Below are 12693 nucleotides of genomic sequence, written 5' to 3' on the forward strand. Positions count from 1 at the left end.
AAGTCCTGAAAGATGAGACCTATTACACCTAGTTTGTTCACAAAATCTTTTACCTTATCTAAGAAAACTATATGGATAATTTATATGGTGTCCTCTTGCTAAATTGCTGTTGCACTTTATCCCATTTTTCATTTACCTCTGTGTCTTTATGTATTGTCTCTCTCAAAATGTATTTTAAAGCCTTTCATACTAATGAGGTCCAATGAAATAGCTTGTAATTTCCCAACTGCCATCTCCTCTTATTTTTCTTCTCTGATTTTTTTGTAAGTAAAGAAACTATATCTACTATTTTTCAGTTTCACTCCCAACTAGACGGTGCTATTAAAAATATTTGTCACTGAACCAGCATTACACGTGAGAGGAATTTTTAGAAGTATGAGATGGTGATTAATCAGACTTCAAGCATTTAACTCTTTGAATTGAGTTTTTTGCCACCTCTGGTAGTTTCTATTTGCATATCGACATTCTTATTATTCACCTTATCTTTGTCTGTAAATTTAACCTAAAAATTTCTGATTGAAAACTGGGGGAATATACTTACTCGAGGCCTTCCTTGTGTTGTCTTTAATCTCTTTTCCATCCTTCCTCCACAGTGGCATGGCATTTTTTCTTGGTGGTTTTTTTTTTCCCCCCTATTTATACTACCAAAGAGCCTTTTACTATGTGCTTTAATATTCTTTGCAGGACAGAAATCAGTTAAGTTCACGGGAGTTCAAACTTTATCTTTGTACTTCCTGACTTCTCAGAAGTTTCTAGCTTGTGGACAGTACTTTTGGCATTGTGTGAACTCTGCTTATTTCCAGTACCTCCATTTTTTTGGTTTCTGGCTGCAGTTTTGTAAAAGCTATTGTTCAATTTACTGTATTGTTCTCTTTTCTGTATACAGAATAGGCATAACTCGAGAGAGTTTAAATGCCATTTTTATTGTCATTTTACAATGCTTTACTATGTTAGTGCAATTCTTAAGTTCCCATGCCTACCTTTCTTCTCTCTTATATGAATAATCCTACTCATGTCAGAATCAAAGCTATGAAGATTATTTGTGAGAGAAAAGGGTTGCAGATTAGGGTCTACATTCCTTGAAGTACTTTCACCAGGTACAGCATTTTTTCACAGCGGTGGCTTTTTTAGCTGTGCTGTAAAAGCTGTTTAAGAGATACACATGCAGTATCAAAAGGAATGCAAAATGTTTTGGAAGATGAAACTGCTTGGAAACTGAAGAATGCAGGGATTTGTTCAGGTGCCCAGTATTTCTCTAATAGCCTTTTTGCCAATCGACTCATGTTTTATTTCTGTCTTTTGTGTGTTATTAGATTTTGGTTTGGCATGCTGGTGATTTGCAAATGTACAAGTACTGTTCTGAGTGCTTGGGAAAATGGCCTTTCACAGAACTAAATTGTTGCCTGAAAAAAATCTTTGGTAACTACTTATTGCTTGGATTTTTGTTAAGTCTCAAGATGTGTCATGGCTGTGTTGCACTAACAGTAGAAAAGCATATTTAGCAGCTGACTGTGCCCCAAAGAGCTTGCAACTGAAATATGTAAAATACATTCAGCACCAAAGGAAGCAAACATCATTTTCATGGTTACTATGAAAGGTGTGAAAGAAGCCAGTGTCACTCACCTGGGGCACAACCAGTAGCTGCACCCAGTCCCCTTGATTTCTCAATCTCTCAGTAGCAGGACTGTTTTTTCTTATTTTCATCCACTACAGTTGTTAGTAGGAGTAGGAAATTTCAGTAGGATACTGGGAATAAAAGGAGACAAATTTTCATTTATCTTCCTATGGTTTCACTTTAATAATCTATCACCATACACAAAGCAATTGGTAAAAGTAGAAAGTGTGGTATATTCTCCACTGCAGCCATTGCATTTTGTAGCCAATCCAGAGGGATTGTGCATTAGCCATTAATCTGTTACAGGGAGGAGGCAGTGGATGGGTCAAAACCCAATTTGTCTGGTAATTTGCAAATATTGAGCAAAAGAGACGAGCAGGCTGAACAAAGAAGTAGATGACAACGCAGAAAATATTTTTTGGTATTTTAAAATCTTTCTTTTGAATTGAGACTATTCATAAGTAATATGATGCACAGTTCTGAGAAGATATCAGAAAGTCTCTGCAGATTTAGATTTTCAGATTAGCTGGTGAGCTGCACAAATGTGACCTGAATTATGACTCTCCTGTGGTTCCTACTTATGAATCCTTTTTCCACTACAAATAAATTTTGAAATATATTTAAAATAATGAGTTAATGAAAAAAGAGGGGTTTTTAATGGACACAACTACTTTGAGTAGTGTAACTTTTTGCTGTGGGAATGAAAAAAAAACCTTCAAATCTTTTTTGTATGTAACTACATCCATTTACTTCAGCAGCATCAGTGAATCTAAATTTGACTGATAAAAGTCAACTGGAATGTCACTTCTGTGAGTGTGTGTCAGAAAGATTCAGGAGAGGTTAGTGAGGAATCTGTATGTGTTTCAGTACTTACCTGATATGTCATCTTCACATCAAAGCAGGATCCTGGGCTATAGAAAAAAATGGAAGCAGAATTCTGTTTTGAAGTGTGTCATTCCATGTATGTACACAGCTATTACTTCCCTCTCAGGCAGTGAAACAATGTACTCTATTTAGAAAGAAATAGGTTTTTGTATAACTGTAATTATGAAGAAATTCCTTTCTGTCAGGGTGGTGAGACACTGAAACAGGTTGTCCATGGAGCTACAAACATGGCAGTGTTCAAGGCCTTCAGCAGCCTTGTCTAGTGAGAGCCGTTCCTGTCCAGGGCAAGGGTGGGGTAGGACTAGATGGTCTTTAAGATCCTGTCCAACACAGACCATTCTATGATTCATTCTATGATTCCATGATTTCCAAAAAGAAGAACAACAAATCCCGTAGAAGTGCTTGCATAATGTTATATTAAGGAATTTCAAGGAAAATGTGATCAAGATGGTACTCAGACTATGAATAGAATTTCAGGCACCACCACAGTGTTGCAAAGAGTCCTATAAGAAGGTCTCCTCTGGCACCAGTGTTGCAGTTACTCACCAGCAAATCTTGTGCTCAGTAATTCATTTCAACAGCAACAAAAAAATACAAATAATTTTATCACTGATAATGTTTTTTTCCTCAGTTTCTTTTCTAAAACAATCAACACAAATCTTTGTTCTCTTATTCTTAGTGTTTTGAGGTTTGTTTTTCGTTTTGTTTTTTGGTTTTTTTTTTTCAGGGAAAAAGGTGTTCAAACAATTGGAAACTTTTCAATCAAGAATGTGGAGATAATAGGTTAAATAGGGCTGATAATTCATGGTAAGGGAAATTTGCTCCTTCCCGTATCTGTGCATGTTTTCTGAACAATATTTTCAGAAAAAAGGATCTTAGCCTTAGGATTTGTAGTCTTGCATGAACTTTTCAGGAAAGCAATTTTGATATATCAGGGACAATTTGTTTGTTAACAGGCTGTAAAATAATGGGTGTTGATTTAAAATTCAGAGACACAAAAATAACTGGTTTAATTTTTGGATGCATAAAATATAAAGATTGCTAGTTGAAAAGAAACCCCATACCATTTCTTTCAATGCTTGTCTGTTAAAAATGAAGCATATTTTTGACTTGGCTTATATGTTGATTTTTCCGAGCTCTGGAGCATGAGCTGCAATACAAATAGAATGGCATAGCTATTTACTCAGCAGTTGTCCAGACAAACTGACCTGATTAAGGTGAAAATTTTTCATTGCAGCAGTTTTCTATGGGTGTGTTAGGATATTTTTAGTGAAAGGGCATGTTTTTGTGCAGGTTTATTTTAATAACTCCCCCTCCCCAGACACCAAACAGTCAACTTAAACATTTATTACATATTTTAATTTAAATAAGTCTCCATAGTGCCTTCTGAGTATGACAATTTAGATGCTTATTGCTCCTGTTCTACTTAGGGGCCTGTTTTCCTGTTTGGACTTAGTGCTCCATGACATGCCACTATCTCTGCTTTATGGCTGTGGACATAGCCTATTCTGTGATGAATTGAGGGAAATACAGCCTAGTAGTGTAGCTACACAAGGGAATGAGAATATGAGTCACTCAAACTTTAATATCTGTGAGTGCCAAAGCTTGTATTTAAAGCTCCCCTGGAAAACTTAATTCTTTTCTGCAAGAGGAAAAAACCTGAAAATATTTTTAATTACCTCTAGACAGCTAGTTTTTGTTTAGTGTTGAATATATATGGTGACTTTGGTAAAATTATTCCACAGGATATAAGTTTAGTATTTTAGCTGTGCAGAAACCTAATACTGTGAGTGAAAGGCTCAGTCTGAATTTTTGTACAAATGATTTCATCTGACAAGTGGAAGAGGAGGGTGATTTTAAGTCAGGGGCATGCTGGGCTATTGGTATTCTTCAGCCATACTCTATTTGTGCAGAGAACTTTTTTGTTGATGTCTCTATTAATACTCTCTCTCAGTTCGTAGCATTTGATACAGAAAGCATTTTTTCACACAAGTGTTGTGCATGTGCCGTGGCCCACACAACTGAAATTCATCTGTGAACTACAGTGTCAGCTTGACATCAATTACTGTCTGTGGCTCCAGGATAGGTATCTTTAGGCATCAAGCAACAAGCAGAAGTTATATTTCAAAGCCTTGAAACCTGGTCTGAAGCTGCTGGTCTGAAAGCTCTCATCCAATTTGGATGGTATTTTCTCAGTTTGGATTACTTAATCAATGCTCTGTTTTCACTTCATTGGCAAAAAAATAATACAAAAAGAAAGCTTCTCCATTAACAAATCATTTGTCATTTCCAAGCTGGCAGCAGAGGTCTGTGCAGTCATGTCTACTGAGTTGCTAAATCTTTATGTCTTCTCCTCTTTGGAGAATCATTAGGTTTAGAATCACTCGCTTCTACAGGGCTGATCAGAACGGCTTGTTTTAAAACACGTCAAAAATGTTGGGCAGCAGCTTGTTAAAAACTTCCACATTATGGATCATTCTGATTGACTGGGCATAGTTTAATACCAGTTTTGTGATTATTTTTCACACAGGTTGCAAAGATGCTTACACATCCTAATTGAGACTTTAGTCTGGACTTGGCACAGAGATATAGTGCATCTAAGCTCTTCCAATTTTTCTTCATATTAATCCAAAATATATTTATTGTCTCTCTGTTAATTTGAAATCTGAGTAACTGTTGCTCAGTGCTATTACAAGACCTTGCCCAGAGAAGTTTTGAATGCCCCATTCCTGGAAAACTTCAAAGCCAGGTTAGATGGGGGCTTAGAGAAACCTAATCTACTGGAAGAGATTAGGTCTCTGCCCATGTCTGAGGGATTGAAACTCGATGATTTTTAAGGTCCCTTCTAACCCAAACCATTCTATGGTTCTATGACTCTGACTGTTGAGAAACTGATTTTCAGAAAAGCTGTTTGCCCACATCTTCATTGTCTTCAGCTCAAGTGTCACTGCTTCTAAACACCAGAGCTACACAGTGAGCCTAAATCTCTGCAAGAGACTGTGAACTGCAGCCCAGCCCTCAGCCCATCACATCAGACCAAACCTGGTTGCCAAGGGTTTGTGTCCAAGCACAGAACAAATTATGTGTATGCATATTCCTGTACCCACCCTGACTTCCATCCAGTAACCTTCAGCACATCATAATTGTATCCTGGTGTCTCATCTGCCTTAAGACAGTGAGTGACCTTGACTTGGAACAGGTACGGAGCAGGCACATGTTTCAGCTGATAAAGCCTCTGGCAAAGGGGCAGGTGGGGAAGCCTGTGGAAAACCTCTGTGCCAGAATTAATTTGAACTTAATCCTTTCATGACTGCAAGGTGGATAGGAGATGGAGGAGAGTGGAGCAACCCTCCTCCTTTACTCCCTTTTATTTCAGGGCGTGTAGTCCCTATCAGGGAGAAAGAAGGGCAGTCCCTGTCCCCAGGAAGAGTTTTTTGGGTCTCTGCCTTTGTATGCACCATGTGAGGGTGTGACTTTTCTCTCATTCCTTCCACCATACCACGAAGACAGACTCTTCTCTCCTCATATAACTAGATTTTCAGAGCTCAGCAGCAAAAGTGCAGACCTTGTTCTTCCAGAAAATGACATGACATTTTGTTAGTGCCAGAGAGAATTGGACTCCAGTATCCAAAGACTGAATTTAGGTCTTTTTTTGAGCACTGCATTTCAAGTTAAATCATTTTGTTTTCTGACCAATTCATAGTGAAGAACTACATCTCTGTTTTCTGTCTTGTATGCTATAAATGCAATTTGATTAGATTATATTTATTGTACTTTGAACTTCAAGTATTTCCTGCAGTTTCCAGGAAAAGAAAGGAAGGAAAAGTAGGAGGAAAATCATGACATAAATTACTTTGGTCTAATTTGTAACTTTCAGATTTTGAGTATTTCTTAATTTGATTTGCAGGTGATGATCTGCTCACAGAATAAATAAATTGTAGAAAGTGCCAAGACTGCACAGGCATTTGCTGTGGTATCACTCCCACATGAGGAACCTTCATCACAGTCTTTCTTCAAGTATGTTCTCTCCTGTGGTAAGTTTTTCAGACATACAATCTTCTCCTATGTCAAGAGTTTTCAGCAGAGGGAATGAGATGAGTTCTGAAAAGTCCAGCCCTGGTCCTAGACTTTGTTGTCAGAACTGGAAGCTATAGATAGTAAACCTAGCTGTACTCATGTTAAACACATGCAAGGTTGAGTAAGGCTGTGGAGTGTAGTAAATACCACAGAACTAAATTACAGATGTTAGTAACTTTAGTTTGTGTTTCCTTTGTCCCTGTGAAGTGGACCACATTTGCACAGGGTGTAAAATTTCTTTACTTGTCTGTTTACGGGAAATTAATTTTTTTAATACTGGCACCTGTATTTTAATTTAAGCCTTTCTGAATTATGTCAGTTCCTCTAAATAACTAAAAAAGACCCTCTTGTCCAATACTAAAAACAAGTAAACAAAAATCCATTAATAATTCTGACAACTAACCTTTGGAATGGAGACCTAATTAGTTCTTATTGAGCTTGGTCCAAAGATCATTGAAGCAATTTGGAGTCTTACCATTAAAGTTAATTGACTTTAGAGCAAAATCCTCAGACACGCTGGTTTAGCAAGCAGTCTCTCTGTCACCAATCAGCATCATCACCTCCAGACAGACAGGCTGTGTGAGCTGTTCTGTTTGACGTTGTTTCTGGTAAGGATGTTGCTTAAGTTGATTATGTCCCTGTGGGCTAATAGAGGACCTAGAAAAAACTTTGTGCCCTGGGTACCTGTTTATGTGGCAGTCACCAAAGCCTGCAGGTTTCACACATTCCAGTGTCAAAGTGGAGCTTTCGTCAGAAGTGTCAACATTAACAAGATTTTAAACTGCAGGCAAATATAGAGGATCATTTGATCCTGGCAAGGAACTGTTTGCCTCAGCACTTGTGGGATAATGTAGAGTAAGCAGCAAATCATTGATGAATCTGTAATGCAACACCAGTCCCAGGAGTACGCAGGCAAAATTGCTGCCAAGAAGAAGGAAAGACAACAAAAGTGATTAAATGTAGTGAAGGATTCAGACCTTGGGAGACCTTTAGGGAGAAGCTTCTTATTTTAAGCATAAAGGAAAAAAATAGTACAGAATTATGTGCATAAAGCTTTCATTCTGGCTTAATAAAAACCGTAAGGAACCCACAGATGCTGAATGTTTACTGAACCTTAATTGGCCTGGAATCATTCTTGCAGTTACTCTGGTTTTATGCTTGTGTTAATGTTGACTTCTGGCCATTAGCCACGAGTTTCTAGTGAACTTTTTGCACATTCTACCAAGCCAATAATTCTCATTGTTAAACACTTTACATGCTTGTGCTGTCAATAGACATAATTAATAAACATAGGTAAAAATTTACAGTGATAGAGCAAGGTGCTTGATCATTCCTTGAACATTTAAAACATGTGGAAAATCCACTAAAAATATCCAACAATACTTAAATGGGGATTAGAGAACCTCAGTGGAATTGCATTGTCAAAATGGTGTATCACATCTGTCAACACAGAGAGGTGGTCCTTAGCCTTGCATTTCAGTGGATGCCTACTTGCTCCCAATCTCTGTTTTGTCTTGTTGCTGGCTGCCATAGTTCTAATAGAGATCCAATGGGATCCATGCAGGTTTTTCCATAGTAATGGCTGGGACTTGTACTAAAAACCTTGGTACTTGGGAGATCACTGCTCCTTTTCCATCTCTGTGGTGTATTCACTCTGGGAACACAGTTCAGTCACTCTGGCCAGTTTTAATAGGGTTGACAGAACTACTTTCTTTGGGTAATCTGCTTTGTGGCACAGCTTTGTTTCCAACTACATTGCTGTACCTGGAAGAAGGGTTCAAATTCCATTTTGTTTCCCAGGTAATTTAACGAAACAAATTTGGTTTAGTCAGTTTCAAATAATGGTGTAGAGATTAAAAAAGAAACCCTCCCTATCACATTGATTATCCTCAGAGGAGTCCACTCCCTTTGCAAATTTATTTTGAAAACTAAGCAAGGTTATACTGCAATATTAAATACAGTCATCTATTTAGATGAATGCAGATGCAAAGCTCTGGCTAATATCCTTATGAAGTTTAATTTAAAGTATGCATTCCACCTACTGATACCAAAATACTGAGTTAATGCACCAAAAATAAACATTCATTTAAAGAAAACAAAGAGGCTTTTAAGTGATCATTCTGAAAATTTCAATGCCATTTTGCAATGATTTGTGTTGCATGATTTGTGCTTGAAATACTGTTTTCTACTTGCCCTTAAATATGCTTCTCTATTGTTGGACACCTTTTACTTTGCACCAGCTGATTTTGGAGGTAGATGAAGATGAATGTTAGTCTTTCATCAGCTGCAGCAGGGGGGATGTTCTTTGGACTACATTGGAAAAAAAATGATGTAAGGATCTCTAGCTTCATGTTTATATCCAGGCCAGCAGTCATCCAAAGAAATTTGTCTCCTAGGTACCATCAGAAAATGGTACCTGCCTACAGCAGGCAATGTAGATGGGCTTGGCAATGAGGCCCTGCCTGTACCAATACGAAAGGGCCCCACAAGGCCTTTCAAGTCTGCAGTAAAGCACATGCTCAAGTGATTAGGCAGGAGGCAAGAAGAGAATCAACTCTTCTTTTTATCTGAATTCACACACAAAAAAAAAAAAAGAAAACATTTTCTCTCAGGCACAACCAAGGTGGAAGATGATGTCTTACTGACGGACGAACATGTATTTAGCACCATGATTCATTGAGAGTGTTTGTGCTTGTTTCCTGAGAAATACATGGAGCCTTTTGATAACTCTAGATGATAGCAATCTGCTCTGTGGGCAGATGCGCACATAATAGATGGTGCCTGAGGCATATTTGCCCACATTTGGTGAAATCTCTTGTTTATCTTACCACATGATTTAGTTTTTATTGTATTGACTGTCGAGAACAGTATCTTCTTCATGTTGGAAATCACTACCTTATTTATAAGTATACAGATTTTAATAATGCAGTAACAGTAATGGTTTTTTTTTTTCTAAGTGTATGATAAAAATAATGTCCCTCTTTTCCTGTGGTTGAAGATGCTTTAAAACTGGTGGACTGGTCATACTGATTTTGAAATAATCTATTTTTGCTGTTGTTCCAGATGATGTAAATTAATGGAAAATGGTCTCAGAATCTGGCTAAACAATGCTTTTGCTTTTTTGAGAGTCTATGCACTATATTTAAGAGTCTTGCCCTATGCTCTCAGCTGGGATTTAGATGGGATAATTTCCTTTGAAGTTTTGTTGTTAAGGTTCCAGATCAATACAGGATTTATGTTAGCATGTTTTCAAGTATGCAAGTAGTCCTTCTGAAATCAGTGAAAAAAGTTCTGACTTAATTGATGTCAGTGCCAGAACTCCCACTCACTTCAGAAAGGCCATACCTAATCACATTTTCCAATCGAGTTGTTTTGGGGCAAGAAAAGGGAGGATTGTTCTGTTTATTACCAGTGAATGAAGGGTAGTCATATGTTAAGATTTTATAACAGATACAGTGGAGATATCCTTGAAAACTGTCAGAAATAATTATTTCAGTTCCATAAAAATCTTCAGGTTTAGTAATTCCAGTTCTTTATTTTGTCCTTCTACATTGTGTATTAATGTTAACCATGTTACTGTGATGACGTCAAATGTAATCCAAATGGTTTAGACAGCATTTAGATACAATTGATGCAAAGCTTTTTACCATATCAAACTAAAACCATTAATAATGTCAAAATAAATTGTTTTGTCATTACCAAAATGCTTTTGTTTTTGGATTCCTGAATCTCTTTTCTTCAAGCCATTTGTTTAATGGGAAATTCTGAAGTAGTGAGATTCTTTCTGATTTAGATCATCATCAAATGTTGAAGGGTCAGAGTTTCCTGCAGAACAGAAATTCCAATTTTGACCATCTCTCAGTGTAGTGAGTACTTCATTCACTGTGGCTGTTTGCCAATGCAATGAAAAGCTGGGTACTAAAGTGCTGTTGAAATTTGGAGCTTAGCTGGCTAATATTACTGCTGATCAAAAGAACATGAACATATGGTTATATTGTTGGACAAATACATTGTGATGCCTTGGTTTTTCAGAAGATAATGAGACTTATTACAATTGCTCTTCCTCAGATACTCCATTTCTGATTGAAAAAAATTTTAAATAGAACCCAAGCTTTTGTAGAGCATAACATGTTTCTTCTATCTTCCTTCTGCACTTAGAAAGCATCTTCACAACCTACATAATAAGACAGAGTCACAAATAAGTCATAGTTTTACTATTAAAAGCTTTTGCAATAGATTGATGTGCAATATAGCCACTTTTATTGAGCCTTTTATTAAATTCTACTTGTTTCTTAATTTCTTGTTAGTCATAATTTTTTGGCAGAGCACTATATACTAACAATAACTCTTTATCCTCTTACCTGGTAGCTTTATCTACAGAACCACATGTTGTTTTTCTTTTACTGTAATTATGATGGGCTGGGATTGAGTGTCTTAACACTATTTTATATTTTATATTCTGCTTAAACAGAGGACACAAATATAGTGTCCTCTGTTTAAGCAGAATGCATCTCATTCTATACATGTGGTTGCAAAAAAAGTACTTTTGGATATTTCATCACATATTGAAAGTGCTGAATTCTTGGATAATACTAGTGCTTGGCTGGTGGTAATATCCTAGAAATTTTTCTGCTTGTTTCCTAAAATATCTGCATTGTCAGAAATTTTGTTAACACAGAGTCACAGAGTGCTTTTTCAAACAGTGCTGACTATGGTGTAATAAATGTCCCCAGCTGTTTTTTGGGAACCTTTAACATAGAGGCTGAGTGACAAGTAGTCACATAAACCTTCTTCCACTGTTGTAATGGACCTTGAAAATCTGCTAAGCCCTGGAGGACTAGGGAGGTCATAAGGAAAGGCAGGATATAAAAAATAATATTAACACATCGTTAGTGTAAGCAAACATAATGAGATTTTGCATTTAAATGAAATTTTATATACTCACAGGAAGCATCATCTAGCAGTTAAGGTATAGAATTGGGAACTGAATGATGCTGCTTCTATTCTTGGCCATGAGGCTGAAGGCTTTGTTCCAAATAGAGAAGAGCAGAGGTCAAAAATATACCTGAATAAAAGAGCTTTCTGTTTTTAATAATGGCACGAGATAAGGCTGTATCCCAAAGCGTTACATAGAAACAGAGCTTTGATTTCAGATAAGATTTCTATGAAAACCAACTCAGAATTTCATAAAAGGGACAGATCAGAGTTAAATGAAAATGGATATGAGAGGAAAGTCACACTCAGTCTGAAATCATGTGAAGAGAGGCATGTAAGTTTAGTCTGAGGTCAGCAAATGTAGAAAGCACCAATGGTAGTAACAGCACAATAATTAGTTAAAGGGTCATGAAATGTGTCCATCTCTTACATCCATGAAATTTCTGTAGCTGTCTGGAAAAGGATATTAAAAGCCTGCTTTTGTATGAATGTAAGATTACCCACACAGAGAAATTTGTGCAAAGTCCAGGGTGTAATTCATGGTCTTCACAGGGTTTGTGCCTGCAGTTTGAATGGGAATGGATTCAAATGAAGTCATTCCCAGCTGTGCTCAACGGCACAGCTAATGTGCACATGTGAAACTGCCATATGAAAAAACCAGAACTTAACTGAGACAGCTTGGAAAGTGTGACCCCAGGTATGCAGAGCTTTGTCCGCATTTTCTTGTCCTAGCACACCTTCATGCCATCATCACGTTTCACTCTCTTTCTACAGTATCCAAGCTCTCCTTGAGCACGTCAGCTATTGATTAAAAAAGCTGGAGTAATTGTACTATAGATGTCTCTTCTGTTCATAGTCTCTGTGTTCTAGATTCGGAAGGTGGTGGTGGTGCTTGGGTGTTTCTGAAGTGCAAAAGTATTTATTTCCAAGAAAAGAAAATATAGAGGGCTTGGAATCTGTATATCCATATATCTGAAAGAGCAGAACCACTTGTGTCTGGCTATCGGGTAAACATCTAATGCTAAGATGTTCCTGATGTGTCTTATATCCTTGACATGCCCAGTGTGTCTCCAGCCTGGAGACTGCTGAGCACTTCAGCATGTCTTGTACCTCAGATCTGTCAGGATTTCAAACTTAGAAATGGATGCAAGATTCAGTGTTGTGGCACTGGCACACTCAGT

General features: G+C 37.3%; 1 long non-coding RNA gene across 7 annotated transcripts in view; it reads left to right on the forward strand.

Moving 5' to 3' along the window:
• Nucleotides 1-12693, forward strand: part of LOC143694754 (uncharacterized) — a 96150-nt gene that overhangs the window by 11397 nt on the left and 72060 nt on the right. For all 7 annotated transcript variants that reach the window (XR_013183411.1, XR_013183412.1, XR_013183415.1 and 4 more), the window contains one exon: nucleotides 6408-6534. This is a non-coding gene — a long non-coding RNA (uncharacterized LOC143694754). The remainder of the gene's footprint in view (nucleotides 1-6407; nucleotides 6535-12693) is intronic.

The sequence above is a fragment of the Agelaius phoeniceus genome, chromosome 1 (genome assembly GCF_051311805.1).
Source record: "Agelaius phoeniceus isolate bAgePho1 chromosome 1, bAgePho1.hap1, whole genome shotgun sequence".
Lineage (NCBI taxonomy): Eukaryota > Metazoa > Chordata > Aves > Passeriformes > Icteridae > Agelaius > Agelaius phoeniceus.